General features: G+C 33.2%; 1 long non-coding RNA gene across 3 annotated transcripts; it reads left to right on the forward strand.

Moving 5' to 3' along the window:
- Positions 1-2,599: 2,599 nt before the first annotated feature.
- LOC112516481 lies at positions 2,600-18,328 on the forward strand. Of its 3 annotated transcripts, none has more exons than XR_003069605.1 (3): positions 2,600-2,927; positions 3,048-3,581; positions 17,683-18,328. It is a non-coding gene; the product is annotated as an uncharacterized LOC112516481 (long non-coding RNA). The 3 variants fall into 3 exon arrangements; XR_003069607.1 differs by lacking the exon at positions 17,683-18,328 and adding an exon at positions 4,227-7,431 and having other exon boundaries at positions 2,610-2,927; XR_003069606.1 differs by having other exon boundaries at positions 2,692-2,938.
- Positions 18,329-20,399: the final 2,071 nt, after the last annotated feature.

Consider the following 20,399-nt stretch of genomic DNA (forward strand, 5'->3'; position numbering starts at 1 on the left):
TATTAATTACTATATTTTCTATCTCTTTTCTCTTCTATCTTATCATTGTATTCATGATTAATTATCTTTCTTATTTTTTATTATCATAATACAATAATTATGAATATTATAATATCTATACTATATTATTAAGCATTTGACAAAAACTCTTAAAAATTATTTTTTATACATAGAATATTGTACATTGATGCATATTACTTAAAATTCAAGATCACAAGTAAATTATGCATAAATACAACTTATTAAAGCTTTATGTTTGAATTCGTGTAACTAACCGTGGATAAACATAATCAAATAAAAGGATAAACATCTCATTTTAAAATAAATAAAAAATCTAAAATATAATTAACATAATTATCGAGTTTTAATAAAATAATTAATTCTTATCGTTATAAGAAATTTATATTATTAAACAAATATAAATTACTTCGTTATTGAACATAAATTAAATTATAATAAAAAATAAATTAAAAAATTACACAAAAAATAAGAATTTTAAATAGTTAATTTGATACTAATATCGATATATTTTTGTCAAATTTTTATGATACTTCACGTTTATATTTTATTAAAAAATAAAAATATCATCGTTTTTTCAAAATCACATAAGACCATACTATAACATCGACTGAAATAAAGAATAAAATGAAATATTAAAATCAAAATGTATCTCACTGCATTGCGCGAGTACCCTTCTAATAATTGTAAATACTACTAATATAAATATATTTTATATAATATCATTTATTACATACGGTGAAGATGATGGATAAGTTTTTAAATATTATTCATTTTTATTTAATTTCGTCATTAATATATATTGTAACAGTTTATTTGAATTTTTATTTATTGACTTTTAATTTATTATGTTACTAATTCTTTAATTGTTAAAATATCATATCTTCTTATAAAAATAATTTTTAAAATTAAAAATTTATTTACTTTCTGTATCTAAATAAAAATAACATATAAATCAACTTTTTTAGTATATTTAATTATTAATTAAATATTTAAAAATGCTAACAAACATATTAGAGATTTTTTTTAATAAATTGTAGTTGGATGTTATAAATTTTAAATAATTTATTATTTACAAAAAAATATCAACTTAACTTATAAACGAATATGATGTATACAAATAAATAAATAAATATTATTTACCAATTAGATAAAAGTAATGTCAACGGTTCATAAAACGATATGAAATTTTCTATGCTGTTACATCCTTAAAATGTTGATAATAGCAAAATTTTAAAATTAAAAAAATAAAAAATAATTAAGCAATCGTAACTAGTAGATCGATGTTTAATTAAAAAATAGATACGTGTTCAAATTCTCATAAAGATTATTGTATTAATAATTGTATTAAATCTCACATACTTTAAAAAACTTAGGGGTTGTTTGACATTACCGAATGATTTGGTGTAAAATGATTAAATGGTCTGAATGATTAAGAGACTCTCATGATATAGTGCAAAATAATATATAATTGTTTACGATGAAATTAAGGTGCTGAATGGTTAAGAGAAATCCAAGATACAAAATCATTCACATAATTTTAGAACTATTAAGAGTTTTGCTAAACAAGACCCATCTTTTAACAATCCAGAGATTGTATCTTAATGAAACTGTTAAGAGGTAAACAAATAACCTCTTGATTTTCATGTAATTTTTAGTATATTAGAAGGGTATTCGTGCAATGCAGCAAAATAAATCTTCATTTTAATGTTTAATTTTTATTATTTGTCTCTATCGATGTAATATAATTTTATGTGGTTTTGAAAAACGATAATGTTTTTATTTTTGAATAAAATATAAATTTGAAGATAACATAAAAAATTAAAAAAATCGATATTAATATTAAATTAATTATTTAATAATTTTCGTTTTTTTTTTTGTAACTTATTTAATTTAATTTTTTATTATAATTTAGTTTAGGTATAATAATAAAGTAATTTATTTTTGGTTTAATAATATTATTTTTTTATTAAAAATAATAATTTAATATTCGGTTAGAAACTCGATAATTATCTTAATTATATTTTAGATTTTTTTATATTTTAAAATGAAAAGTTTATCCTCTGTTTGATTATGTTTGTTCGTAGTTAGTTACATAAATTCAAACATTAAGCTTTAATAAATTATACTTAATACATAATTCACTTGTAATTTCAAATTTTAAATAATATGTATTAATATACAGTATTTTATGTATAAAAAATAATTTTTAAAAATTTATATTAAATGTTTTATAACATAGTATAGATAAAAAAATAGTAAAAATGGAAGGACATAATTATGCGGTGTTCCTCGAGTTGTGCAAAGTCTGTGGCTTACGACTTAGTCCAACTTCCCGGCGTCGGGTCCCCCAGATCCCAATCTTATCGATCTTACGGCTTACACTCGCCGGATTCCACAAAACTCCACCATCCAAATCCAGTTCTAGAAATTACGTAAGCCCGTATTATTATTCTTATCTTCATTCACGTTCTCCATTCTTCCACCAATCCCATGTCGACAACGAAATCCCATTTCCCCAATCATTTTCAAATAAATCTTCTTGCAGAAATTGTATTTCCTCACGTCAATGTGATGATCAATGTAAAGAAAAAGAGATGGAGCAAGAGACCCACACGGTGTTTGATTACTCTCGTCTCCCTCTTTCATTCCCACCCCCCACCCACCCCACCACACCACACCACATGTATGATGAAATGATGACTAATATATTGGAATAAATACAAGACAGGTAACAAGGGGAGTGATGATTAAAATTCATCTTGACCTTCAAGAAGAACCTCAAATCACAACGTATGGCTTCTGGGCTTATTTTTCCTTTCTAAAAAGTCAACTGAAAAACACTATGCATACAAGTTTCTTGATTTGGTTTTGACTGGAGTAATGATTATCAAATATTGCAGATACAGGTCAGAGATGGGTATTACTTCTTTTTCTTTTCTTTTCTTTTCTTTATTTCTTTTGGATGAAAATTAATGGGATTTTTATGGTTTCAGATCTGAGTTGTTAATTTTGTTTTTCCATCACAGGATGATGAGGAAGTAGAAGAAGAGAAAGAAAGCTGACAGAAGAGAGTGAGCATATGCAAAGCAATTGTATAGAGAACTATACACTTGTTGGACTTATGCGTGTGCTCACTTCTCTTGCTGTCAGCTACTCTCACCACCTCTTTCACGGTGTAACTATTACAGTAACCTCGGGATGTCTGTGTTGTATTTTATGTCTTTTTATAATCTTTTCGTGTATTCTCTGTGTGTGTGTCTCGTTCGATAAGCGAGAAGAAGCGGCAGAAAAAGGTGCGACACCTGGACAGAGGCCTATCTATCGATACACACACCACCACCCACCCACCCACCATCCACTACCACCACCACTGTGTCTGTGTTAAACAGAAAAAGCTGCAAGTCTTGATGACTCATTACACATCCCTAATCTGGTTTCTTTATCTTTCCTATAATGCCCCTCTTTCTCGCTCTATATCCTTATCTCTAAAAGCATTCCCTTGATGTGTGCAACAGTAACTTGATTAGATTCAAAACGAAGATGATCTCGGATACAAACAGGTAGAGAATGTATATGTATTCTATGTACCTTGTTAATTTTGTACTATTTATGATGATTGATTTATTATTTAATGTGCTTTCCCTTTATACAAACCTCCCCCCCTCTATGAATTATTTTTTATTATAATATTCAACTTTGGAGTTTGAAATCCTGTACTTCTTCTTGATGAAGAACAAAGGATGGGTTTTTTCTTGAAATCATTAGCAAGGTACTACAATTTAACCGTTTCTTTATCTTTCTTTCGAAGAAGTTGAATATTTTCATCATCATCTCTAGTATTTTTCCTGGTTTCTCCCAAATTTAGTTTATCTCATCTTTTTGTCCCCTAATCTATTTTCTTACTCATTTAAACTCGATTACCATCTGGGTCTGATTGGTTTTCATCGTCAGGAAGAGAAAATAGGAAAAGTTTCTTGTTTTTTTCTTTCTTTTAAAGAGATGATCTGATTTAAGCATGGTATGATGCATAGCAACAAGGGTTTCTTTGTACATGGTAACAACTCGTTTGCAGGTGCACACACTCGGTCATACACGTATAGAAATAGTATTATATAAGTACATTATTCAACATGGGTTTGTAAAAAAAATGCAAGTTTTTCTTCCTTTTTAAGGTCTTTTGATTTTCAAATTGGAAAACAACACAGGAACCCCTCCACTCCTGTTGGGATGGTAGGAAGCTTGAGAATGGTTTCCATTTGTGGACACATGACCAAAGGTGCATGGTACCAAATCAAAGAGAAATTTTCAGGCAAGTTGGAAGATGTGTTGAGTTACTTTAATTAGTTTATTTCAGGTTTTTATCATCTTTCAACTTAAACATTGCGTATTTCTTAGATATTTAGTTTCCTAGAGAGATTTAGGGTTCAAGTTTACATAGAATTTCTTCATAGGGATATTACTGCTTGGTGTTTTGGGTGTACGACATAATTTCCGTAGTAATTTTAATTACCCAAGTAGCCATGTATTGTTGGTTAATTCTTTTTAACAATATTGCTTTATGGCTTTTTAGTTGGTGATATATGTGGTATTGCTCTATGGATGATTCTTTGCATGTCAGGTTGAGTTGCTATTATATATGTTCTAAAACCGAACCTTTAATTTAAGTTACAATTTAATGGACATGCCCTAGAGTTTTGTAGAATAGTTAATGAGGGTCACTTGCTTTTTCTTTAGCATTCTTGCTGTTTGTTGTAATTTAATGCAGTGACCAAAAATTTACATCCCAAGATGATTGGTAATATGTTCCTCTATATTGTATGCTGTTAGCACATAGATCTTTCTTGAACGGATCAGTAGTTATTTGCTGTCTATCCATATGATTAACTAGTGAATTAGGGAACAAGGGAGTTCATAATTAACTATACAGGCCATATTGGTTCCTCTAAATTGCTCTTTATCGAGTTCATTTACTAATTAATGGGACACTGATGTTTATCATATTGAGCCGATAGCTTGTTTTTGAATGATTTGTTTCTATACAATGCACTGGTTGAGTGTTCATAGGACCTATACTTAATCATAAAGGAATTTTCTACATTTTAGCTTGTAAAACTAGCCAGACTTCCAGTAGGTGCCTAAGGCTTGGAGTTTTTTGTTCCAATCTTTGTTCTTCTTTACAGTGATGGTGTTTGAGAATACAAGGGAATCTTGACTAGTTTTCACTTTATTGATGGGACCAATGGACCTCATATATGTTGTGCCACTTAGTTTACCTCAACTGTGAGCTTTTAACAGTGCAGCAAGATCCTTAAGCGCTTGATGGAGAAGCTCAGACATATGGCCAAGTTTGTGACTCGACATGTCTGCTAACAGTTGCACTATTAGTTATAAATAATTCAATCCACAAGTGTTTCAGTGGAAAATGGAGCATTAATCAAGTTACTATTTCCCATTTCAGAAGTGGTGAGGTTCAAGTTGACACAAATCATAAGACTTTTTATGCGTTTAAAGAGCTTAAAAGTTCGACATTGCTTAAAAGGCCAGTCACCATCTTTAATAATGCTCGTACCTTACTTGCTAATAGCTTATGTTGCATTGGATCTGGACATTTTGGCTTTGAGAAAGTACTTACAGTTCCAGATACAGATTTTTTGAATTTGGACTTAGTCTTATCAATTAATGAGTGCTATGACAGAAAGCCAAGTTCAAAAGCCACTCAAGATCCCATTTGGCTAATATTCATCCGCATACTTTACTTGCATAAAATCATCATGTCAATATATAACTTGTGGCTAATATATTCATTGGCTCTTCTAAAATTACTTTTGTTCTTTCCAGTACTTGGTTATGTATTGCGTAAAATCTTATATTCATCTTAGTTATTGTTATTTATTGAGAGCCTGTTCATGATAAAAATGTCTTGTTCTTATCCTGTGATCAGCTAGTAGCCTAGCATCATCGATCCTTGTTTTTAAGCTTAAACTTATATCTTAAATGTTTTGTTATAAAAATCAATGTATACATCTTTACATGGTGTATAGTGCTCACAAGATTTGTCTTTTGTTCTTCATTCGAGTAACTTTTATTAATGACGTCCCATGTCCCACGAAGAATCCAGCAACATTTCAGAACAACCTTGCAATCTGTTGGTAACAGATAACATGGGGCATTTCTATTCTAGGAGTCATGGATTCTGGTTTTAGAAAGATCCGTTAATATTCTTTAGGATTTTGATTTCAAAATTTAGCCAACCAGTCAGTGACTCAGTGTTCTAAAAAGTGCCTAATAGGCTAATAGTTAATGTAGTTTAGCGGGGATCAGGTGGATCATTAAGTGATCCATTTTTAATGTGTAGAATACAATAGATAAAAAATGGACTTGTGATTTTGTTTCGTCAATTAACAATAATAGCATATATGACATGGTGCATACCTTTATAAGAAAATGCATAAATCATAACATCATTAGTTCATCTTACTTATCGCAAATCACTATAATTGAGATGTACGTAATGTTGTTCGTCATAAGATATAACAAATAACATCTCATGACTTCATGCCCTTCACCAATGTTCTTGATCAAAATATTGGGACGTGATTTCATTGTCGTTAAAATCTTCACCATGTGATTCAATATCGTCTTCAACAAACTCTCTCTCATTTCTTTTCACACTCCTTCAAGGCACTAAATATCATCATCACTGAGTGATACTAACATCATTTGCTAGTATACAACACACTCCCCCTCATTTCATCATTTTCTTTTTTGTTCATAAGTTTTGCATTGAATTGAACTAAAAGAGATTGTTCAATCTCAAAGTCTAGCCTATTTTTTTGTATGGATCTTAAAAAAAGCAAGTCATCAATAGAACGGTAAAATTTAAATAAACAAATAACTTAATTAGTACTAATGAGAATAACTACCCTTTAGAAGCACTCCAATTATGTTCACATTTGGAAGAACTTAAAGTCAGCAAGAGTATCTTCATCATCATGTGCAAATCTGGAGTCTTGCTACCATAATTAGACACCAACCCACTAACAATCAAGAGTAGTATTAGTCAAATAGGATAACAAAAAAATTGAACATTAGAGATAAGAAGATAATTACCTGGATCAAAAGCATCATCGTTCTTCAAAACCCCATAATTGTTAGCTTTTTTGAGATCATTCCTTCATCGTTTTGTATTTCAGCAACTCCATATTAGATATGATATGTTGTTTTTAAATCAATAGCCTTCAAAGCGTTGATTTTTAATATTGGTTTGTTTATATGTTGTGTCCCAATCCTTCGAAATCTTTATGACCTTTTTCTTGGCATCCTAAATTTGCCATGCCCAAAACATGATGATTTTAACTTTTCCCTCGATAAGTCTAAGAACCCTCACGAGAGCACACATTTTTAAGGTTAAGCCAAGATAATACATATTGAAATGTACAATCATCCAGTAAATAAGATTTACTTTAGGTCTGGCTTTCCATGGTTGCATATTACTTTGTCCTTTTGCAATTGTGGATATCTTACATTAATTCCATTCTTCCCAAAGGAATATGACCATAATTTTTCCTTTTATCTCTAATATGCTTTTCTGTTGTTAAATGTGAACATGCAAATCTTGTGGAAAACTAAAGCACTAATTAAGCTACTATTTTTTCACTTCATGAAGTGATGAGGTTCAAGTTGCCACTTAACATAAAGCTTTTCTTTTTGCTGCAGAAATGGTCAAACCCAGGTGCCATCTTTATAATGCTTGTATGTTATGCACTAATAGCTTTATGTTGCACTGGATTTGGACCGCCATTTGAGACGGTGTCTACAGTTAAAGATACTGATCTTCTGAACTTGGATTTAAGGTTATCAGTTAATGTGTCCTATGGCACAATGACAGAAATCCAAAAGCCACTCAAGAGCCCTCTTTGGAAAAAAAAACTTGTTTCTCTTTAAGATGGTTTTGACATGATGATTTTATGCAAGCAATAAGTATGTCTATTAGGAGTAATAGTGTCAAATGTCAATACTAAGACTATTGAGAGGTTTATATTAAGGTAAATATCAAAGAAAGAACATGACTACTCTAGGCTTACTATTAATTTAGCATGTATAGCCTTCCCCAAGAAAATAAATTGGATTAATAATAAGAGCATGGTGGGGAGATATAACTCAATGTAAAAATCCAGGAAAGGACATGACTTCTCTAGGTTTACCAATTAGAATTGAACATTGTCTAAGAATATAAATTGGGGCAAGTATTACATTTTCAAATTCCACGAAGAAAATGATTCAGTTCGACTCTTGAGGAACTGACCATTTTTCCAACTTCAAAATCAAAATGAATTTTGTAAATTTTACAATGAACTTCATAAAACAAATACTTATAAAAGAAACATGTTCATGTTAAGTTTGTAAGAATTTTCAAGGCATAAGTTTGTTTTCTGAAGTAAATATTTACTAATGAACCTGCCTCTTTATACCTGAAACTTCTTCATTGTCTCATTTCTATTACCATTTCAAGGAATGTTTTGTTGCACCTTATTATTAGTTTTCTTTCTAGGTGTCTTTGAGCTTGTGATTCAGGTCATTTCATATATCCATTGGCTTTGTGGAAAGCTGTTCCTGGTATGAAATAAATCTTCAAGAAAGTGGCGTTGTTAGCATGTCAGCTAGCATCAGCAACTTATTCACTTTGAACTTAGATGTTCTTTGTAAAAGATATTATATATATATATATATATTCACACAACACAGTGTATAGGTGTATAGTGCTCAGGAGATGGTCTTTTGTCATTTTCTTCCATGTAACATTCACTAATCACCTACCACAATCCCACCAAGACTCCGGTAACATTTCACTAAGAGCTTGGAATCTGTTGGTAACAGGAGATGTGAGGAAATTTTACTCTAGGAGTCTTGTTTTATATTATCATTATACAGAAGTTCTCTAGATTTTTGGGTTTCATATTCTAGCCATTTGTGAAATGTTCCCCAAGAATCTTGCTGCCAACTCATGTTTTTAGTAGCTTGTGCACCTTTTCCATGAGATTCAAGATATATGCTATTCGTTTATGTCATTTCTCCTCATTCTTTCTTTTGTTGGCCCCATCTTCGTTTCTCCTCACGTTAAGTTATAGAAGTTTGCAACCTATAAGTAGTACCTGAAAACTGAAAACACTAAATGGTCAAAACAAATGAGTATGAGACCCAAAAAGTTCCCAGGACGCTAATTAAATATTTGCTTGTTTCTTATTTGTGGGAATTGGTAAGAATTTTCCTTTGCTCTTGGTATCTGTTCATTTTAATTAAACAGACTAGTGAAACTACAATAAAATCTAGATTACCCTTTTGGTGTTCATGCTTTTCCTAGGTTCTTTGCTATATTTACTGTCCTTCTGAATTGTATAAAACTAAGCAAAGTGATTATATTTATAAGGATGTTCACCTGATTCAGAGACATTATCTAAAAAATGCTAGTAGTAGAAGTATTTAGAGCAATCCTGGAATTAGGGTTTGGTGACATGAATGTTTATATGAAATCCATGATGAGCTTACCAGCCTTCATGTAGTCCTTTCACACAATATCAATCTAAGTATTCTCTTCTCCTGAATGCTCATATCCATCTAAATAATTGGTATTTTTACGAAAACCTCGTACAAATATCAATATTCTGTCAATCCTTATCGTCATGGCACTAATAAAGTAATATGCCTTTTTTTCTTCATGAACTCCGTATGGAGTTCTATTTTTCTAATGTGCTTTTCTTGAATTTTCAGATGCTATGAATTGGTTGTTTTATCTTCCTAAACTGGAAACACTTGCCCCACATTTATCAATTCGAACAATTATTCTTGAGGACATTGGGGGAATATATAATAGTGTTTCTGAGATGACATTACAAAATATATACACCTGTTGCTACATAGTCTACACGTTTTTTAGTAGGTACCTGGGTTCAGTCTTCAGCTGCAATTGTTCTCTGCTTCAAAATTTATGGTTGCTAGTTCCATCTGTACAAGTCAAAGTCCATCCACTGATCCACCCAGTCCATTATTCCTTCCTTCCTTCTTTGCAATTGTAGGTGTTATTTCATGTTCTGAGGATTAAAAACTGGATAAAAAATTTGGTTGTAGATGGACCTGTAGGTGCATGTGTGTTATACAAGTATATGCTTATATGCACCTATGGAAGTCTGGATGATGCCTTTTCCAGAACCATTGGTATTCTAATACTTGGAAAACTAGAAACTTCAATGATGTTGCTTTAGTAGTTTCCTCTGTAGTAAATTCAAAGAGGCATAAACCAACAATTAGTCAATTTCGTTGTTCAAGGAATTGTGAATTTCATATTTATTAAGTTTTCTGAACCTTATGGGGCAGGCCTTGGAGCAATATGTAAGGTTACTCATTTGTGACCAGAAGGTTGCAACTCATGGATTCAACTCATGTCACTGTAACAACCTTCTTGTGAAAATTCAAGGAGAGTTGTGCAAGACAACATAATTTTCGAATCCATAGTAGAACCTTGTGCACAATCTTGTGTAAGATGTTCCATCATTGTCACAAGAATGCTTAGTTATGTCATGGATCTAAGTTTTTTCATGACCTGGTCATTATATGCATTCATCCTAGTTTCTCTTTTTATCTCTTTCCTATTCCTATCGAATGATGGACAGTCATGTTATCTCCTGCCGTTGTGCATTCATCCTTGTCTCCAGTTTAGGTGAACTTTACTTGTACATGTGTGAGCTCATTCAAACTGGCAAATGGGATGTCAATATGGAACTAAATTATCTTCTCACCTTTATGTTTAGTCTCTTTACTGTGAATGATATAGTTGAAGAAACCAACACATCGTTTTTATTATTTAATCCATTTCTTGAAAGTGACTTGAATTCTTGTAATGATCCTGCAGAGGGCAATTTGAAATCTGTCAACAGAATGACTTTTATTGTGTCTGAGTTAGAAGAAAAAAGAAATATGTTTGGTGTAAAGACAATTTGAGATCTGGGATTTGGAAATCCAATCAAATTCAGCTGTATGGACTAGATAAATGTTGAAGCCGAACAAATGAAAGAATTGAAGGAACGGTTTCAATGAGTGTCTTTCTCAGTAACTTTCGAAGCCCAAATAGAGGTATTCTGCATTCAAAGCATCAGTTCCCTATCTTAGTTGGTATCTTTTGAGAGTGTTACCAAATATTTAGTGAAGGGACCATGGCTGAGTTTTGATAAAATCATTCCATCAAACAGAATCAATAATTCTGTTACCCAAAAGGTAGTTAGAAATGATTCTTCCATATCAATTTTGGTTTCATCTCTATTTGTAAGGAAAGAAACCCTAATTCTACTCACATGAGTGACAATCAAAGACCTACGTAGCAGTTGGTGTGGATGCTTAATTATAAAGACCCAACTACATAAATCCCTAATCAATAAACATACATAGAGAGACAACCCAGATTTCTATAACTTGTGTTTTAAGGGTACATATGTGTAGCAATCACATGATCCATGGGTGATGAGATTCATCAGTTCTAGGAAGTTGCAGGATTTACAAATATGTATTTTAGAACTTATGTATATATACAAGTAAAACGAAACGAGTAACAAAATGAGATTATCTTCTTATTCATACATTAATGTATCAAATAAACATGCACTTAATATTGAAGACTTATTTTGCTTTTACTTTGGCCTGATTTGTCATATTAGTGAAAGCCATACAGGAAAAGGTTTGTTTCTTTCTAGCAACAAGGCAGAACTTGTATTTTGGACTTCTAGCCTTGGTTACCAACTTCTAACATGTGGGTTTTCATCTTTGTTTAAAAAAACCCGAAGTAGTTCCTATGCAATCTTCCTACTATATGTTCATGGTGAACTTCACAATTGTACATCCAACCCATATTCCAACTCAAGGGAAAAAAAGGGGACAAGAAACCATTTAACGCCACATGTGCTACATGGTCGAATTGTAAATTGGTCTAATAACTTTTAACATGTGTTTTTTTTTGTTAAGTTGTAGATTGGTCTAATAATTTGTTAGCCCCATGCTCATGCCTAAGCCAATGATAACTTATTCTAGGCATACTAGGAAGATTAGTTAAAGACATTTATGCTAATTAGTACTGAGGCAAGATTAGATCTTCCTTTAGTAGTTAGTCATGGAATGGCAACAATTCTATTTCTTTAGGCAATATATTACTTCCTTGATTAAATAAGCTCTATAGGTTGGGTCTAGGTGGAATTACAAACAAAACCAAACAAATCTAGTAAATCCCATGCAACAATAAGGTCTAGGGTAGGTAGTACGTAGACCTTTCTCTGCCCAAAGGGTAGAGGCAATCTACAGGCATAATTAAGAGTTATGCTAGTTTGATGGAAACCATTGGACGTTAGATTAAACCTGGGGAAAGCCTTTCGAAAGTAAGTTATGTCATCATCCGAACATCATTTTTTTCATTAACGTATTTGGGTTCTAATAAATTAGTGCTTATTCCCATAGTCACTTATTCTATGCATACCATGAAGATCAGTTAAAAACCCTTATCCTAATTTACAAGGAAAAAGTATGTTTTATTTAGCCTAGGAAAGGCAAATATGCTATTTCTTTAGGTTTTATAAGTTGGGTCTTGGAGGAATTAGGAGTTATGCCTGTATATTTTATAGAAACCATTGGGTATAAGATTAAGCACATAGAGAGAACCTTGGCTCTCAAAAGTCAGTTATGTTGTTATCCAAATCATCAATTTTTGTTCAATAAAGTATTTGGCTTCTAACAAATAGGCATCATATTGCTAATCTAAATCAAATGGTTGCATAAAAGGTGGTGGAATTGGAGAAGCTGGAAATTGAGATCAAAGAACTTTGTACCATGATATTTGAATGTTTCGTTGACGTGAAGTCTCAGCTTACTAGAATAGACACACATACGGACACATGGTTTGCCATCATGGAGCGTTGCACAAGATCGTAGGTAGCTGAAATCCATAAAAGATGTTGTCAGAAATATTATGAACCCAGGTGAAAGCTTGAAATGTCCAAACCCGAGTTGTTAGTCAAAGACAACGGGGGTGTGGGAACTAGGAAACGACTCGTGTGGAAAGGGGAAACTAGTAGTGGCTGATAACATCATTGAGGGAACAAGCGGGTAGTGGTTCTAAGTTTCTAACAAATAATGGAACAAATTTTCCCGATCGCCTAAAATAGCATAATCTATGAGGAGGTCGAGCGGTTTTTTTCGGTGGGGAGGGGGAATTCATGGATTATTTGAAGATGCAAAAGAGAGAAGTCTTGTGAAAGGCTCAAGGGGGCACACATGCAAGCGAGACTTGCACTTTAGGAACCACAAGGGTCAACTATATGCTCTCAACCGATCTTCAAGAAGATGATGAAAACAAAAGTACAAGTGAAAAAGGAAAGGGGATTATGATTCCTTTGTGATGAGAACTCGTAGATTACTTATCCTTTTAGTTAGGAAGCCCACATGACTTACAAAGATGAGGGAGCATAGGAACATTCTAACTAGGACGTAAATGATATGCCATAAACTCGATGGTAGGCCTCACACAATACCATATAATGAAGTTAACAGGAATACGGGGGAAAAGAGGTATCCGTACTAATCAATAGTGCGGCAACTAACAATTTGATTTCTCACAAATCAGTGGACTGATTAACGATTAATATTGGAAGCTACAGGGTGGTCACAAAACTGATGTCAAAAGGAGCAACATGATGTAGTGGTACTACAACTACTGTCAAGGGCTTTAGGTGCTAACAAATTTCTTCTCAATGGAATTGACAAACAAATATGCAATCTTAGCATGAAATGGTTGCAAACTTACAATCTCCGGGATGAAATGCAAGTTAATTGGAAACTACTTAGAATAAGATCTAGGAATGTGGAGAGACAAGTGATTTTAGACGGGGATCATAGTATTTGCAAGGCATAGGCGTCCTTGAAATCTACCCCAATTTGATGAGAATGAGGGAACGAGCGTAATATATGAAGCGAATTATATCAGAAGGCAAGGGTGAGGGACTCATCAAGGTTGGTTTGGATGAAAAACATAGCTCTATAGATTCAGTAGGTGGTGGATTGGTTTGAGCACGAGCATGATATCAATCCCCAAGTCATTGTTGCTCCTACCTGGTTCGAGGACGTAAGCATGCCATCAATCTTCGAGTAGGTGTTGCTCCTATTTGTGTCTACCATTACATTTACCCTTGGATATGGAATAACGCAATTGAAAGGCTAGTACATTGGAAGCCAACTTCGTGAAACCAACGTTAGACATTTTTCAAGCCCAATCTTACTAGTGAAGAAGAAAGATGGTGATTGGCCTTCTTTTTGTAGATTTCCAAGCCTAAATAAAGAGAATATACCTTATAATTTTTCCAGCTTCCGGATAAATTACACAATTCCACAACTTCCAATGTTGACTTAAAATCAGGTTACCATCAATTCACATGAAACCAAGAGACACTACCAAAACTGCTTTTAGAAGCCACAAGGGACCTATAAATTCTTGGTGATGCCGTTCGACTTAATAAACACTCGTGCCACATTTCAACCCTTGATGAATAAGCTATTTCAACCCCAATTAAGGAAATTTTGCTTATTTTTTGATGAAGCATTGGTGCAAAACTACACTATTGAGGAAAACGATGCCATCTTTCATTGGTGTTGGTAGAGTTAAAAAAGGCAAAATGTTTGTTTGGTCAGTCAAGAGTAGAATACCTTGGTAATGTGTTGTTCATAGGAAGGTGTACGGATAACCCACAAGATTGCATCCAGTTGATTAGACTGTGCCTAAGACTTTATGAGAGTTTTGTGGCCTTTTGGGTCTTACGGGGTATTATCATAGAATGATGACTTCCAATGTACCAAGGAGTCAAAGCTAAGGCAAGCAATAGTGATTCCCCCTATCTTGTCCCTCCCTATTTTCGTGGAACCATTTTTAGTGGAAACCGATGCTTCGGAATATGGGTTAGGAGCAATAATGGTGCAAAAGGGGTGGTTCACTGCGTATTTCAGTCAAGTATTAACTTCTTGTGATTGATTGAAATCAGTATATCAACCTGAATTAATGGTCATTGTGTTGGTTCTCCTAAAGTAACAACAATATTTCCTCGGACAATGATTTATAGTCCATGCTAGTTAACATAGTCTTAAACTTTTTCCTAGAACAGTGGCTAATACTAGAGGAGCACCATAGTTGGCTTGTAGAACTATTGGGGTATATTTTGAGATTCATTATCGACTGTGGTACTAAATAAAACAACAAATACATTGTCATTCAGGAAGACCCGCTATTGGTAGCGAAATTGCCAGTTCCATAGGTCTTGCATTAAGAAACTATTTTGAAATAAGTATATGCTGACAAGGGGTTGTTAGGGGACCAAGAGGGTAATACTTTGGAGGGACAACACTTGTTATATCGACGACGGTTAGTTCTGTCATGGACATCATCCCTCATACTATAGATCTTACACGATATCCATGGCAGTGCGATTGTGGGTCACTTTGGGTCCATAAATGCCACATCCCAAGTTTTTCAAGTCTAGGTTTGCCATTAGGCATGGGAATGAGACTCGGCCCGTTGGGAGCCCGGTGTACCCGCCCCGAACGGGCCTTGGGACTCTCCGCAAAACCGGGGACTGGGGATGGGGACGGGATCTCCATTAGTTAAAAACCGGGGATGGTAACATGATCCCCAACCCGCCCCGTCCCCGTATATTTAATATATTATATATTTTATTGTTAAATATAGTGTTTATAAAGAATTAGATTAAACATCTTTTAAATTTAAAAAGTGTTTTGACCTTCCTTTTTCTATTTGATTTTGCCGAATCACTATTGATATACCACTTCGAATCACATGGTTTTGGTTAAAATTTTGTTTTGATCTTTTTGATTTTAATGATTTTGATTATAGGTGATGTTGATGTGGTTTTGTTTGAATTTGACTCTTGGTAAACCACTGTTGACACCTGATAACATCTATTTTGTTTGCAAATTTGAATTGGAAAAAAACTTCCAATTCCCAATTGAGGACGGGGACGGGGATATGATCATATTCCCCGGCGGGGATGGGGATTCGAGTCCCACCCCATTCTCATGCCTATTTGCCATACACGCCACTTGGTACATGCAAATCATTCTCAAGGGAATACTCTTTAATAAGTGGTGTTCTCGATAGTATATTAAGATTCTCTACTTGAACTTCATTATAGTTGTAGTAGGGCATAGAGATGCACAAAAATCCCGGAGCCCAAATTACGACCCAAAAAGCCTGAGGCCTAGGCTGAACCTAACAGCCTGATTAGGCCAAGCTTTTTTTTTTTTCAAAAGCACAAAAAACCTCGCCCCCTAAAAATCCCGGGACTGAACAATCCCGAACAAGCCCAACCTGAAAAAGCCGGATCATGCTTTTTTTACACCCAAAGCGGCGAAAGAAGCGTGGGATTTTTTTTTTCTTGTTGAAAACAGGTGTGGGACGTCTGGGCCTTGTGCATCTCTAGTAAAGCACGTGTAGGAAGAAGATTCATTTGATCTGGATTGTTCCTGGAGTGGTGGGAGCCTTAAATGAAAGGAGTTCCTCATTTATATGATTTGAGTGTACAAGGGAGAGTCAAAGTGTATTGAGAGAAACTCATATGATACCTAATGTTGTTCAATCCCTCAAGTGTTCTTCATAGCATTATCCAACATTTCCTGTATGTTCTTCATACCTAATGTTTGTCTTTCACACGCTTTTCACAGTTGGGGGTCTTCACGGAAATAACCATTTTACGCTTTGGGGTAGAGGTCAGGTTTGTGTATATCACATCCCCAAGAGGCCTAAACCCCACCTCGAGGTGGGATATGTTGGGCTCGTTGGTTTGGTTTCATTACTTGGCTAAACAATCATAAATTGCAGATACTAAGGCCATATAAAGTTTGAGAAAAAAACAAGTCTGTTGACACTAGGATTCCATTTGAAGGAAGACACAACTCGAGCTATACCTTGGATATATCTCATTTTGTTTCGTTGTGACCTTGTATGAGACATACATAATCAGTGACCAATATTGATTGTGTTCTTTCGTCATTGTTTTATAAATCTTTAGCATTCGAGTGTCTAATGATCCTTCATTGAGAAGTAACTCTGTTAGATGAGTTTCTGTACACAGAATATTTGTCTTAGAAATCTTTCCCTCCTAGACCAGTTCTGAAAATCTCATAACTCTGTTAGATGCCCGTGTTGTCTTCATGCCTAGGTAGAACTCATAATCCACTTGGAATCGTTGTTTTTTGGTGGTGTATGTTGGGAAACCATGGTGCAATAGGGCTCATGGGCTTTGTAGGTTGTTCCCATAGCTTGAACCCATGACCGTCTGGTCAAAGGAGCAACCTTTACGAGTTGCTCCAAGACTCAACAACTTGGGGCAAAGATACTGAAGTCTGTATGAATCTTGAAGCTTTGGGCTTGTTCTTTATTTTGTACTCGAGATTTCTTGTGCTTGTGCATATTGCTTTGTTTTCCCAGGGATGTATCTCATCACATTGATTTTTTCTTCAGTTTTGCAACATTTATTTGGTTATGTTTTTACAATGTATTTTAGTTCACCTTGCTCTTTCTTCTCATGTTCTTGTATTCTAATCAATTTATATCAATTTTTGCAGTCTGTTAACGAACGAGTTTGAGTTCAAATGCTACCATCATAACCATGCCGGTTAAAGACTTTGTCGGTGTTCCTCAAGACTTGCAGCAGTCACAGAAATGTGATGAAGCCGTTCTGGTAAACGACTATGCGAAAAGGAGCTGACTCCGAGTGACGTTGGATCCGCTCATGACCCAAAAATGCTATTTTGAAGTTACTCCCACCAGCTCGAGCTAGCGAGGAGGGTCACGGTGCTGAAAAAGTTGACATTTTATAATGGATCAATGAAGATCCAAAAATTCAGGTAGAGTTACTGGAAAAGTAGGGTCAGCACAATGCAAATAAAGGCTAGGGTTTGAGGATCCTCTCTGGGTTGCTTTCTCCTTGGAGCTTCTAAGATTTTGTGATTGTTATCTTTAGGGTCCATGGATTTGTCACGTTAGCTAGGCCCGGTTACCAAAGAATAAAAGAGCTTCATTTTCACCGAGGATGAACGAATTTGTGAGCGTAAATAGTCTACGTAAACAAGACTGCTTATAACGTTGAGGATGGTGTGTCGTTTATCTGATCCGCCATCAGGGGATTTGTAATTTTCTGTTTTGGTATGTGGAGAAGCTAAAAAAACGCAACGAACTTTCCTATTTTGATTGATTAAAACTCTAAACTATTTTTTTGATGAATAAATTACTTAATTTTGTTATTTTGAATGATTAAGTCTTTGAACAATTTTTTAATAAATAAATGAATCGTTTGCATCATTTTAACAAAAAGAAATTACGTTGGGAAGTTTAAACTAAAGAAAACCCAAATCAGTTTTATGGTTTTCAAATCCTACGTCATAAGTTCCTGTTGCGTCCAACGTCATCGCTCTTCCTTGTCGTCTCATCGTCACCCGTTCTCTATCACCGTTGTTGGGTGGGTGTCATTGATTTCCCCTTCTTTATCAGTTTTTTGTTTTTCGATTTTCCCCCTTTTTGATCCGTCTATATGTTCTCCACTAAAACGTTGTAAAAGAGGGATATACAAAAGTTAAAAAAATAGGAAGATCTACGATATGAGCCAACGACAACAATGGTTGGTATAGAATGAAATGTTTTGTGGTTATTATAAATTTCAAGAATGATTTCATCTTGAATTATTGTAATAAACTAATTAAAAAATTGCAATAATAATGTCAAATCAAGATGACTATTACAATGTGCATCATATTATAAAGTTGCATATAAAACTAAAATATTTTCAACACATATTTAATAATATTAGAAGGGTATTCGTGTAATGCATCGAGATACATATAGCTTTTCGTGTTTCGTTATATTCTACTTTTATGTCGATATAATACGGTTTTATGTGATTTTGAGAACACGATAATTTTATTTTTGAATAAAATAATTTGAAAATATCATAATTTTAAAAAAAAATATATCGATATCAGTATCAAATAAACCTTTTTAAAAATTCTTGTTTTTGGTGTAGTTTTCTTAATTCAATTTAATTTAGGTTTAGTAACGAAGTAATTTAATTTAGTCTTAATAATATAATTTTTTTACAAAGATGATAACTAAGTATTTCTGTTAGAATACAATGATTTCTTAATTATATTTTGTATTGTTTATATTTAAAATAGGATGCTTATCCAATATTTGATTATGTTTATCTACAATTAGTTACGCGAATTCAAATATGGAGCTTTAATAAGTTGTACTTATGCATAATTTACTTGTAATCTTAAATTTTAAGTAATATGTATCAATAAACAATACTTCATGCATAAAAAATAGTTTTTACAAGTTTTTGTCAAATGTTTTATAATAGTATAGATATGATTAAACACATGTTTTTTTTATCGTCATAAAACTTTTGTTCGCATTCATCAAGTCGCTCGTGTCCCTTTGGAATAATCGTATACGATTAAACATTTGTATCACTTGTAAACGTATAGGATCTTGGAATCTCTAGTCTTCTCACAAATTGATCAACTTCTCGTTTGATCCTCTCTCTCTCTCTCTTTCTGTGCGGTTACTCTTTTGATATAATGATTAGTTGCAAACAATACTTTGATAAAACTGTATTATCATCATCCGTATAAATTAGATTTTTCCTGTATACATGGCTTTTGTATACATAATCTTCTAGAATAAAAATGACAAAACATGATTTCACAAATGAGTAAGATAGAAATATTATATATATATATATATATATATAGAGAGAGAGAGAGAGAGAGAGAGAGAGGGAGAGAGTTTATTTCAAATACAACCTATCGCATTTGTACAACCAATGTAACCCAATAAATTGAAATATTTATGGAAATGATTAGAATTCATTTATTATTATTTAAATATTTATGGAAAATGAATACAGTTCATTAATTATGATTAATACTTTATATTAGGAAATAATCAAAACCTCTATAAAATCACATATTAATCAAATGAAATGGACGGTTGAGATTGGGTTGTATTGGTTGCACAAATGACAAAGGTTGTATAATAACCAACATATATATATATATATATATATATATATAGTTTTGTAAGAAAAAAACCAAAAGAAGAGGTCCAATTTATTCTAAAAAACATGAATAATAAATAAATTAGATATGGGGAAAAAGACAAATGCATTATTTGTATGGCCATCATTGCTTTAAAATGAGGGGTTGGTGTCTATTGATGAGCTTCATAAGGTATCCATAACAAAAACCCTACATTTATTTATTATATACCAAATATTCTATTA

Source organism: Cynara cardunculus (assembly GCF_001531365.2).
Source record: "Cynara cardunculus var. scolymus isolate 2C chromosome LG 8, CcrdV1, whole genome shotgun sequence".
NCBI classification, from domain to species: Eukaryota; Viridiplantae; Streptophyta; class Magnoliopsida; order Asterales; family Asteraceae; genus Cynara; species Cynara cardunculus.